This window comes from Sapajus apella, unplaced genomic scaffold, assembly GCF_009761245.1.
Source record: "Sapajus apella isolate SASKATOON/1434 unplaced genomic scaffold, GSC_monkey_1.0 scaffold58, whole genome shotgun sequence".
In the NCBI taxonomy this organism is placed as follows: Eukaryota; Metazoa; Chordata; class Mammalia; order Primates; family Cebidae; genus Sapajus; species Sapajus apella.
In genome coordinates this window covers 6,681,935-6,693,258 of record NW_022436998.1, presented here as the reverse complement: position 1 = coordinate 6,693,258, position 11,324 = coordinate 6,681,935, and the positions used below count along the sequence as shown (strand labels likewise).

At 40.5% G+C, this 11,324-nt stretch overlaps 1 pseudogene; it reads left to right on the top strand.

The window, feature by feature from the left end:
• The first annotated feature begins 8,719 nt into the window (after positions 1–8,719).
• LOC116528370 lies at positions 8,720–10,994 on the top strand (annotated as a pseudogene).
• The last annotated feature ends 330 nt before the right edge of the window (positions 10,995–11,324 follow it).

Here is an 11,324-nt window from a genome sequence, read left to right as displayed (position 1 = left end):
TATGTCTGGTATTTATAGAGGTCTCTGTATACATTTTTAGAGCTTTAGATGTTTTGCTGTATTTTTTATTCATGTAAAGTGTAATTCCAAATAAGAAATTCCGAGTGTATGTAGTCTCTAAGGCAGGCCTTCTGTTTCTGAAACCTTCCCCTGAGGTATGTGAGCAGTGAGTATAGATGAAATATGGCTGCCATTGATAAAGCTTGTTCTGTGTTTTCAGTGTCATGAAATCCCAGGCTCAGAGAGAGATCTCTGCAGTGAATCATTGTGTAAGATACCAGAACCATAGGCTTCTACTCAGGGATCAGGTGTCAGAGGGCCTGGGATAGCAGACAATTCATTAACTTGATTTAGAAGACTAAAAGTAGAGAAGCTTTAGAGAGGAATTTTTTTTTAAAGGCTCAGATAAAAGTACAAAGCCTTTTACTGTAAAAATGAACAGGGGTGATAAGAAGAACTGAGACATAAGAACTGATAATTCTTAGTCAAAAAGAATAAATAAGCAAATAATTTGGAAAGTTTTGCCATTAAAGGTGTCTATATAAAAATTAAAACACAGAGATGAGAATGAAATAAGTTTGAAACTGAATAGGGTGACATAAATATAATGTTTGACAAAGGCTTAGAATGACATTTGTGGCTATTACCTAGATAATAAAAGCATTTACCTGGATAAAAAGAGAGAGATTAAATAGAAAGAATGGGAGACTTGGGTACTCTGTTAGCAAGTTGAATTGGTAGAAAAAACCTGAGGATGAAAAGTATGGAGAAAGTTTAGCTGCAAATGCACAGAGGGCAGAATGGAAGTGATATTGTTGAGTTCTTTGAGAATAGGTAAATATCCTTCAGGACACTGAAGACTAGTACTGCAGGTGAAAGCTTCATCTTGGGAAATCCTGGGCAGGCAGCCCTTTCCTTGATCAAGAAACTTGTGTTCACTTCTTAGTCTCCTTTCTCATCCTTTAGGGCCTTGCCTTACTCTAGTCTAGCTTTCTCCTTTTTTGGTTTCAACATTTACATTTCCTTCCCAGCCATCTCTCCCTGGATCTCCAGGACTTTTCAACAGGGCCAAGCTAATTCTATGTAACCTTCTGTCTTCCCAGTGTCTTCTGTGCTGGCCACAGCTCTCCTCCCCTTTGCTTTCCTTCTGACATTGTATCTGAGTTGCCTAAACAACTCATGTTTGCATGTACTAGCTCCCACTGCTTAGTTCAATGATTTCCATATTCCAAAGAGTGGCATTTTCTGTACTCTGTGCTTGGATGGGTTAACATCTGACATGGTATGGTTGTGTCCCCACCCAAATCTCATCTTAAATTGTAGTAGGAGGGACATGGTGGGAGGTAATTGAAGCATTGAGTGGTTACCTTCATGCTATTCTCATGATAGCGAGTGAGTTCTCAGATATCTAATGGTTTTATAAGGGGCTTTTCCCCTTTTGCTCAGCACTTCTTCCTGCCATTATGTGAAGGACATATCTTTGCTTCCATTTCTGCCACGATTGTAAGTTTCCTGAAGCCTCCCCAGCAATGCAGGACTGTGAGTCAATTAAGTCTCTTTCCTTTAGAAATTACCCCGTCTTGTGCTGGGTGTGGTGGCTTACGCCTGTAATCCTAGCACTTTGGGAGGCCGAGGCGGGTGGATCACAAGGTCAAGAGATCGAGGCCATCCTGGCCAACATGGTGAAACCCCATCTCTACTAAAAAAAAAAAAAATATATATATATATATATATATATATATAAATTAGCTGGGCATGGTGGTGCATGCTTATTGTCCCAGCTACTCGGGAGGCTGAGACAGGAGAATTGCTTGATCCCGGGAGGTGGAAGTTGCAGTGAGTCAAGATCATGCCACTGCACTCCAGTCTGGCACCTGGCAACAGAGTAAGACTCTGTCTCAGCACCTGGCAACAGAGTAAGACTCTGTCTCAAAAAAAAAAAAAAAATTACCCAGTCTCAGAAAGTGCTTTATAGCAGCATGAAAATGGACTAACACAACATCCCTCCCTGCCAGTCTAGTCCTCAATTCTGGTATCATGTCACCCGAATTCTGTTCCTGTTCTTATTTATACAGAACCACCTACTAAGGGCAGGACAGTGGCTTGTTTCTGCTTTATGGCATCTTCTAGCTATGGAGAGCTTAGGTTTTAGACTTCAGCAGTAGAGCTTGGCTTCCCTTGTACATAGAGACTTTAGTCTATGGCCACCACTAGGTAAGGGCAGATTAACTCTGCAAGGCTGGCTCTACAGATGATTCACTCTTTCTTGAGTGGTGCTGTCCTCAGTGTCTTAGCACTTAAACACACCATGGTATTCTGATATTATTAATCAAAGGAAAAGATTATATACTTTAAGTAAAAATAATTGTTGGAGCAATGGACAGTTGAGAAATAAGTGAAATCCTCTGTATAGAATTAAAAATATAGTAATACACTAAGAGGATGTAAAATGAGAGCTGTCTTGTGAAAAAACTATGGACATTGAATGGTGCCTAGAGGTAAGAAGGATTCAATTGAGAGCCAAGAACATTTAGCATGTTAGATTTCCAGAAAGACTAAAAAGAGAAGTTGTAAGTATGCAAAACCAATTATAGTCCTTCTGAATAGCAAATTAGAAGAGAACCCATTTTTCACTAAAAAGATATATTGTATCTCCTAAATAAGGGCAACGTTCTTGGCACTTTTATTTCCTTGCAGAGAGGCAAAACCTCGGGCCTGAGGTAAAGTTTGAAAGGTTATTTTTGAAGGGCATGCAGTTCTTCGTTTTGCCAAGTACAAACAAAATTAACCAGACTTCCCAGAAGGATCTCACAGAGTGGAGCTGTTGGAGGCAGCAAACCGGGAACCTGACTTTGTCAGAATGAGGCCTTAGGGCTGTGTCTGAAAGAAGAACCAACAGAAATGTGACCACATCACTGAGGAATGGACTGGCCACGAGGCAGAGACCATGTTAGCCAACCTGGAGACACCAGTACATACACATGTGCATGAGCACCAGTGTTCATGGGATAAGCTATCTGTGGAAGATCACTTTCACAACAGGCAGACAGCACTTTCCCTTTTTTTGAGATAAGGTCGCACTGTTGCCCAGGCTGGAGTATAGTGGCATGATCATGGCTAACTGCAGCCTTGATCTCCCAGGCTCAAGTGATCCTCTCACCACAGCCTCCCAAGTAGCTGAGACTGCAGGCACTCACCACCGCACATGACTAATTTTTTTTTCTACTTTGTAGAAATGGGATCTTCCTGTGTTGCTAGGGCAGGAGATCCTTCTTTTGGATATGAATCAGTTCCAAAGCTCCATTTGCCACATCCTAAGGCAAAAATGATTCTTGATTTCTTTTCAGATTTGTGTTTCTGTAGAGAAAATGAACCAATTGAGAACTTCCTTTGATTTTCAATGCTAGTCTGTTTGCACACAGTGCCAGACACCTCTTATGTATTTGTTATAGGCTGAATTATGTCCCTCAGTCATGTGTTGAGGTCCTTAACTGCCCAGTACCTCAGAACATGACTGAATTTAGAGATAGGGTCTTTACATAGATAAGCAAATTAAAATGAGGCTAGTAGAGTGGGCACTAATCCGGTATGACCTGTGTCCTTATAATTAGAGATTAGGACAGATATACACAGAGGAAGACCATGGGAAAACACAGAGAGAAGACTGCCATCTACAAGCCAAGGAGAGAGATCTGAGAAGAAACCAACACTGCCAACACCTAGATCTCAGACTTCTAGCCTCCGGGACTGTGAGAAAATACATTTCTGTTGTTTAAGCCATCCGGTCTGTGGTATGGCAGCCCTCACAAACTAATGTAGTACCCAATAAATATTTACTGAAGTTGTTTGTTTTTTTGGACTGAATTGGAAATGGCTTTCTTTGTTGTCATGCAGGGCAGAAATCATTCTTTCCATAAACCTTGTCAGTTGTAGAAGAGCAGAGTAGAATGTTTGTGGATTGTTTTCAGCTACTCATTGTTCTGGATGTCTTTTTAGTAGGCTTTGCTTGTGGAAATTTGACATTTTATTTGAGGCCACATTGGTTCACTTCTGTTTTCTCCCAATTCATTTCACATTGCAACCACATCAACTGTGCCAGAGACTGTGTTTTGACCTTAGATTGAGGTTTCTGTTGCAAAACCAGCTGAAGAGGTCCTAAATGTGGAAAGCAGATGTTTTCTCTTCTGGCATGTCTTGCAGAATTATCTGGCTAGAGAAATGTCTTCTGTGAAGAGAATGCTTGAGAAATGTCATGCAGTTAGCAATGATTAAAAAAGAAAAGTAAATCTTCAACTCCTTGATCTTAAAAGAATTTGGCTTGTTATTTATTGGGAAGACAGCTAAGATGCAAAGAACTTTTCTGCTCCTTTAAGAAATTTGTTTTCTACTTTTTTGATGCTTCATAAGGCCAGAATATATTTTCCTCGGGGACAGCTGACAAAAACATAATTTAGTAGCTTTTAGAGAGTTAGCATACTGATGTCCAAGAAGACATTGTTGTTGATTTAAAACTACCAAAAGGCAGGTTTTCATTTGGACTGCTGTGACAAAAATACCGTAAACTGGGTGGCTTAAACAACACTGTATTTCTGTCTCCCAGTTCTGGGGGCTAGAAATGTGATATCTGGGTGCCAGCATTGTCCGGTTCTTGATGAGGACTCCCTTCCTGATTTGCAGATGGCTGCCTTCTTGCCCTACCATCAAATGAGGGAGAAAGAAGGCATCTCTCTCATGTCTCTGCTTATAAGGACACAAATCCTATCATGAGGGCCTTACCTTACCCTCACGCCCTAATTGTCTCCCCACCTCCAAATACCGTCACAACAAGGATGAGGTTTCAACATATTAATGGTGCCAACATTCAGTCCATAAGTAGGTGAATGCCAACAAGCTAGTTTCTTGTCTGTTTTCAGTGCCATATGGAGGCTCTGTTGTACATCTTCTGAGATCCCATAGTTATTACATTAAAAAGTACGATTCCAATGAGAATATGAATAGCTTTTATTATATTACTTCTGATTGGTATGAAGATGTCTTCAAATATATTTAAGAAATTACTTATTAAAAGGATATTTTTAAAAAGGAATTGCCAGTTGATTAAATTATACTAGGTATTAAATTTCACCTCATCGAGGAACAAACGTCTTTGACAAAAAACATTTCTTAATTAAAGCCATGTCTTTTCATATGAGTAATGTTGTTATATAATTATAATGTTTTAAATTTTGCAATGTTTTTATAATTAAAGGACTTAGTATAATCCATATTCCTGTATATGTTTGAACAACCAGAGATAGAGAAATGGAAAAGGGAAGGAAAGTCCAGGGAAGGGAACATTATTTTTAAAGGAAGCCGGTGATACTTTTAAGGTCTGTCACCATTGTTTGCTGGATTTCAGGATGAGGGTAGGAGATGCAGAAGACGAGACAGAAAAAACAGAAGGACCTGGGGAAGGGAAGGTAGATTAAGAGCATTGCACACTGGCTTTATTTAATTTGTTTGTTTGAAGTAAATGCCTTGACATTATCTGTACCACGAGACATTCTCAGACCAAATGGAGATAATTAGATTTCTTTTTCTCTATCAAGGAGGATTACTTGTGCATCTCTATCAGGTAAACAAGAGTTAGCAGTGAAAAATTACAGTTGTTTACATCAATTAGTCATTGTCTCACTGGGTCCCAGATGTGCAATGGAATACATGGTGAATTCATATTCTTGAGCCTAAAGAAGAAGTTTAAAAATTCTTCTCTGCACTTTCTCCAAGAAAAAAAGGCATTTACAGATTGATTAAAAGAAAAAAGGCTCTATTATGTTTTCTCCTAATATAAAGGCTGACAGACCAGGAAAGCAAAGCAAACAGCTAGAAGACACTTGCTGTGTTCTTGACTTTCGGAAAGGTCGTGGGAAAATTATATCACTTTTTTGGAATTTAATGTCCTTACCTACAGAAATAAGGCACATGAATCAACTGATTCAGCTGGCTCTCTTCAGCAATCAAATTTTGTAATTATCAGTGTTCATTCCAAGGCAGTATGTTTTTTATTTAAAAAAAATAATTTATTGAAGCACAATTCACATAACTTAAAGTTAACCATTTTGGCCAGGCGTGGTGGCTCATGCCTGTAATCCAAGCACTTTGGAGGCCAAGGTGGGCGGATCACCTGAGGTCGGGAGTTCAAGACCAGCCTGACCAACATGGTGAAACCCTGTCTTAAAAAAAAAAAAAAAAAAAAAAAAAAAAGATATATATATATAATTAACCATTTTAATGTGAACAATTTAGTTGCATTTAGCATATTCATTGTTGTGCAACCACCACCCCTATCTAGTTCCAAAACATTTCCGTCACTCCAGAATAAAACCCGTTGCTCACTGTGTTAGTCTGTCTTCACACTGCTGATAAAGACATAACCGAGACTGGGTGATTTATAAAGAAAAAGAAGTTTAATGGACTCACAGTTTCATCTGCCTGGGAAGGCCTCACAAACATGATGGAAGATGAAAGGCATGTCTTACACGGTAGCAGAGAAGAGAGAATGTGAGCCGAGCGAAAGGGATTTTCCCTTATAAAACCGTCAGGTCTTGGGAGACTTACTCGCTATAACAGTATCGGGGAAACTACCCCCATGATTCAATTATCTCCCACTGGCTACTTCCCACAACATGTGGAAATTATGGGAGATCCTCCCAGCGCCTAGCAACTGCCAATCTTCGTTCTATATGGATCCATCTATTTTGAATATTTCATACAAATACAGTTGTACAATATGTGAACTGTTGTGTCTGGCTTCTTTCGCTTAGCATATCAATTTTGAAGGTTTATCCGTGTTGTAGCATGTATCAGTTCTTTATTCCTCTTTATGGAATAACATTCCATTTATGTATATACCACATTTTGCTTATTCATCCATTGATGGACATTTGAGTTGTTTTCCTTTTGGTTATTGTGAGCAGTAGTGCGGTAAATGTGCATGTATGTGTATTTGAGTACTTGTTTCAATCATTTTGGACCTATACCTAGACATGGAATTGCAGGGTTATCTGGTAACTCTAGGCTGAGGTTTTTGAGAGACCTCCAAACTGTTTTGCACAACAGCTGTACCATTTTATATTCCCTGCAGCAACAAAGTACCTGATTTATCCGCATCCTATTATAGCTATCCTAGTAGACATAATGTTGCATCTCATTCTCTTTTTGACAGAGCAGTATGTGATCAGCTTAATTCCTCTAACGTCAAATTTTAATAGTAAACTAAGTTGATGATAAAGATGTCTGAGGCCTCCAGAATTCGCTCACTCCCATCAATCTCTTAGCATGTGGGACACCAGTCCCGGGTCTTTATCAAGGTCACTAGCACCATGTTTAGAGAGAGAATTTAATCTTATCTAGGATGGTCTAGTCAGTTGTTTCATCTGGGTAGGATTAGAAATACAAAGAGAGAGCAACCAACAAAAGGCACTAGTCATAGCACTTTAGAACATTGCTCTTGCTTTCCATCAAAGTCAGTGGTTTAAGCCTTTGTAAGGGAGAATACTATGTTGAGGCATCTCTCTGAAGTCACAGACTTTTTCAAATTTTAAGAGCAAGGGCTCATTCTAAATTTGAAAAATAGAATTTACCTGTTTAATATCTTTTTGCCTAAGTAGGTGATGCCATTTTTTAAAAAAGGAAGACCTGAAGGTACATAATTTTTGTTCATTTTGTAGGGAATTTCAGGTTGTAGCATATGCAGAAAGATCTAAAAGGAGGAAAAATAATTGATTCAATGAAAGGACAGAGGACTAAGGCTCAAAACTAAATGTGGAGGGGAAGAAACAGAAGGCAAGATCTAAGAAGAGTGTGAAAAGAACAGCTTTTGACGTGGTGTGTCTGCAGTACCACATACATTTCTCCAAGGATAAGGAAATTTGCTTAAGGACCCCTGAGATTTAGGCCTTGGGAAAACTGTCATTAACTTCACCATATGGAAGCCTGTTCCATCATCGGTTTTCCTTGAGGACAGTGTTGTTTCAAACCCAGACAAGTAGTAATCATTTCTATTCCCTTTAGCTCAGAAGAGGCTAGAAATTGCTCTATGGAGAACATTCTGGAAGAGCTGTGGCCTCCATGAATAAATTAGAGTGAGAAGTGGTGATGTTTGCATGTTCATTTCCCAGATAGGAGATGAATAATTTAACCTGAAAGGTGAAATGCTCAGGAAAAGCAGACGGTCCAGAGATGCCAAACTTCTCATTCAACATTGCCTCCATTACTTGAAATTGCTGTCTGATTTCAAGAGGAACATTTCATTGAAAAAATGTTATGAATCTTAGTCTGGGAAATTGTGGTGAAGTCATGGTCACACTTCCGTGTGTGGTCCAGTTCTCTGGGGTTCTCTTTTTCCCAGGCACACAGCACTCTTACATCTCTGGGCCTCTGTTTGGAACACATCCCATGCATCTCCTACATCCCCATCCCAAACCTGAACCCCCTCTGGCCCCCAGCCCTTATTTTGGTCTACTCAATTCTTACTCTTTAAGCCTCTGCTTAAGCACTATCTTTCCAGGGAGGCAGCCTCTCCTGAGCCCCTTGGCTATAAAAGCCAGTACCCCATATAATTCTTCTTTTGAACCCCTTACAATGTGTCCAAGTGCTTATTTAATGCCCAGCTTCCTCACTCAACTGCAGGTTCCATCTAGGCAGAACCTTGTCTAGTTCTATTTCCTTGACACTGCTCTCTGTCCTAGCTCATAGTGCTCTTCAGACATTACTTAAGTTGACTCTGCTCTCCCAGGAATAAACATTACTTAAGTATCTGATTTTCGTACTCTGATAAGGAAGAACCCTATCTTAGGCTGCCCCATTCTCTCTCTCTCTCTCTCTCCCTCTCCCTCTCTCGCTCTCTTTTTCTGGCTGTCTCTTTCTGAATGAGCTGAGCTGCAGCAATGGTTTCTGGTTGGACTGTGAGTGTGTGTTGGTCCAGACAGCCTCCTCCCGAACTACAATCAGACGTTCTTCTCCAGGCTCTTCTGTTAGAAATTCTTCTAAAGAGAATTTCCTGGCTGCAGAAATGATACCACATTGACAACAGAGGATTATTTTTAGGTAAATAATGCCTCTTCCTGCGCATCTGCTCACAGCAAAAGCTGCATGATGTGAATTAATGTCTTTAGAAACCCATGTTGTCTTCCAGAGTTGCAATAGCGTGTCATGGGAAAATTTTGTAGTCATAGAAGGCTGTTCCCTTCCTTTGAGAGTCTGGTTTGCTATTTTTAGAGGAGAGAAGAGGATACAGAAGGCTGCCAAGCCTATATGTTGCTGGTTTTATCTCCTCTGGAGATTGGTGTGATGCTCATGAAGGGGACTCAGCCACCCGTGCAAAGCCCAGACCCTTAAGTCACTGGGCATCACTGGAATCAGGGCATGACTTAATGACCGATGACTGGGAGGAGGGTGCTTAGGCACTGCAGCTGAGTGGCTCACAAGGACCAAAGGTTTCACTAATGCACATTCAGTGGGTGGTTCTGGTTTGCCGGCTGTTTCAGCTGGAGAGGCTGGTCCAAGCACCTGTCTTTACTAGAGAGTTCATGCCCTCTGGTGGTAAATATAAAGTACAGTAATGCAACAGACCAATTCTACTCCCAGGAAACCCTGTAGAGATGACAGCAATGGTTGGTGATTTCTGCCTGAATTATGAAAGTGACGCTAATCCTTAAGTTTAAATCTAGTGGCTGTGAAGTGTCCCTGCCTGGTAAGCATGAATTTGCTAGCTGGAAGATTTCCCTCGATCATATTCCAGTGGTTCTCAAATGTTGATGTGCATGAGAATCGCCAGGGAAATCTGATTAAAGTTCAAGTTTCTAGCCTCAGTACCAGATATTCTAGCTCAGAGGGCATTAGATGTGACCCAGGACTCTGCCCACTTAAAATGAGCCCCCGATGAGGTTGGTCTGTGTAGCCTATTCTTTGGGAAATGCTGGCCTAATGGCTAAAAGTATGAGTTGGAAACCAAGCACAAAAAGGAGCAAACCAATACTTCTGCCAGCAGCATGACATCGGGTCGCTGTTGGCCTCAGTTACTCCTCTGTAAAAAGGCAGTAATGGCCAGGTGCTGTGCTTCACACATGTAACCACAGCACTTTAGGAGGTCAAAGCAGAAAGATCATTTGAGCCCAGGAGTTCAAGATCAGCCTGGGCAACATGGCAAGACCCCATCTCTATTTTTTTTTTTTTTAAGGCAGACCAAATTCATAGGGCTGTTGTTGGAGAAAATGAGATTCTAATATAAAGAGCTTGTTACAGGGTCTGGTCATGGTGGGCACCAGTACATGCCAGCTCTTACTATTTGTAGTATTAATCCTGATTATCTGCAACTTACAGGGCCAGAGAAGACTAGGGAAGTTCAGGTTTTTTGGACGAAACAGACACTCAGTCCTGGGCCTAGAGGTCTCTGCAGTGAGATGCTGTCACAGACAGAGCTACCTTCACTCCTCAGGACAGCCAGTGGCTGCTGACACACACTGCTGACATGTGTGCACTGGAGGCAAGCAGCTCCCAGCTTGGAGCCACTGAGGATGGTCAACAACCTGGGTGGGGAGTGCTCTGAGGTGAAGACCCTGAAAGGCAGGGATGATTTATATATATATCTTCGTGCCTCTCAGGCCAGATGGGCAAAGGAACAGCTGAAATTAGTAGCTCTCCTATCTAATTGCATTTCTGGAGCAACCTCTGTCTCCTCATCTATAAAGTGGGCTGATAATAATACTTCCCCAGATAGTGCTGAAGAACAGCTGAGAGATGGTATGCGTAAAACCCGTCACCTGATGATTGATGCTAAGAGTCCTTGGAAAGTATTGTTATTTCTCTCATTCCTTCTGGTATGAATGTATCCATAGTATCCTTTACAAAGACAGATAGATCAGGAGAAGGGAAACAGATGGTCAAATGTGTAGTAGGATTTTAAGGCAGTGTTTCTGAATGTTTAAAAAAATCCATGTTTCTCTCAATAAACATAAAAGTTACACCTTCTGTTTCTATATTTATATGTGTATGTGTGTGTGTATATATATATATATGTTTAACACATAGTATATACATTAAAAGTTATATCTTGTACATTAAAAGTCATACACGTATATATGTTTATACATGTGGGAAATGTATCTATATGTGTGACTTCTAATATACAAGATATGACTTTTAAGATATATAGGCACAGTGGCTCATCTGGGAGGCCAAGATGGGAGAATCACCTGGGCCCAGAAGTTCAAGGCTGCAGTGAGCTATGATCACACCATTGCACTCCAGCCTGGGAACCAGAGTGAGACTTTATCTCTAATATA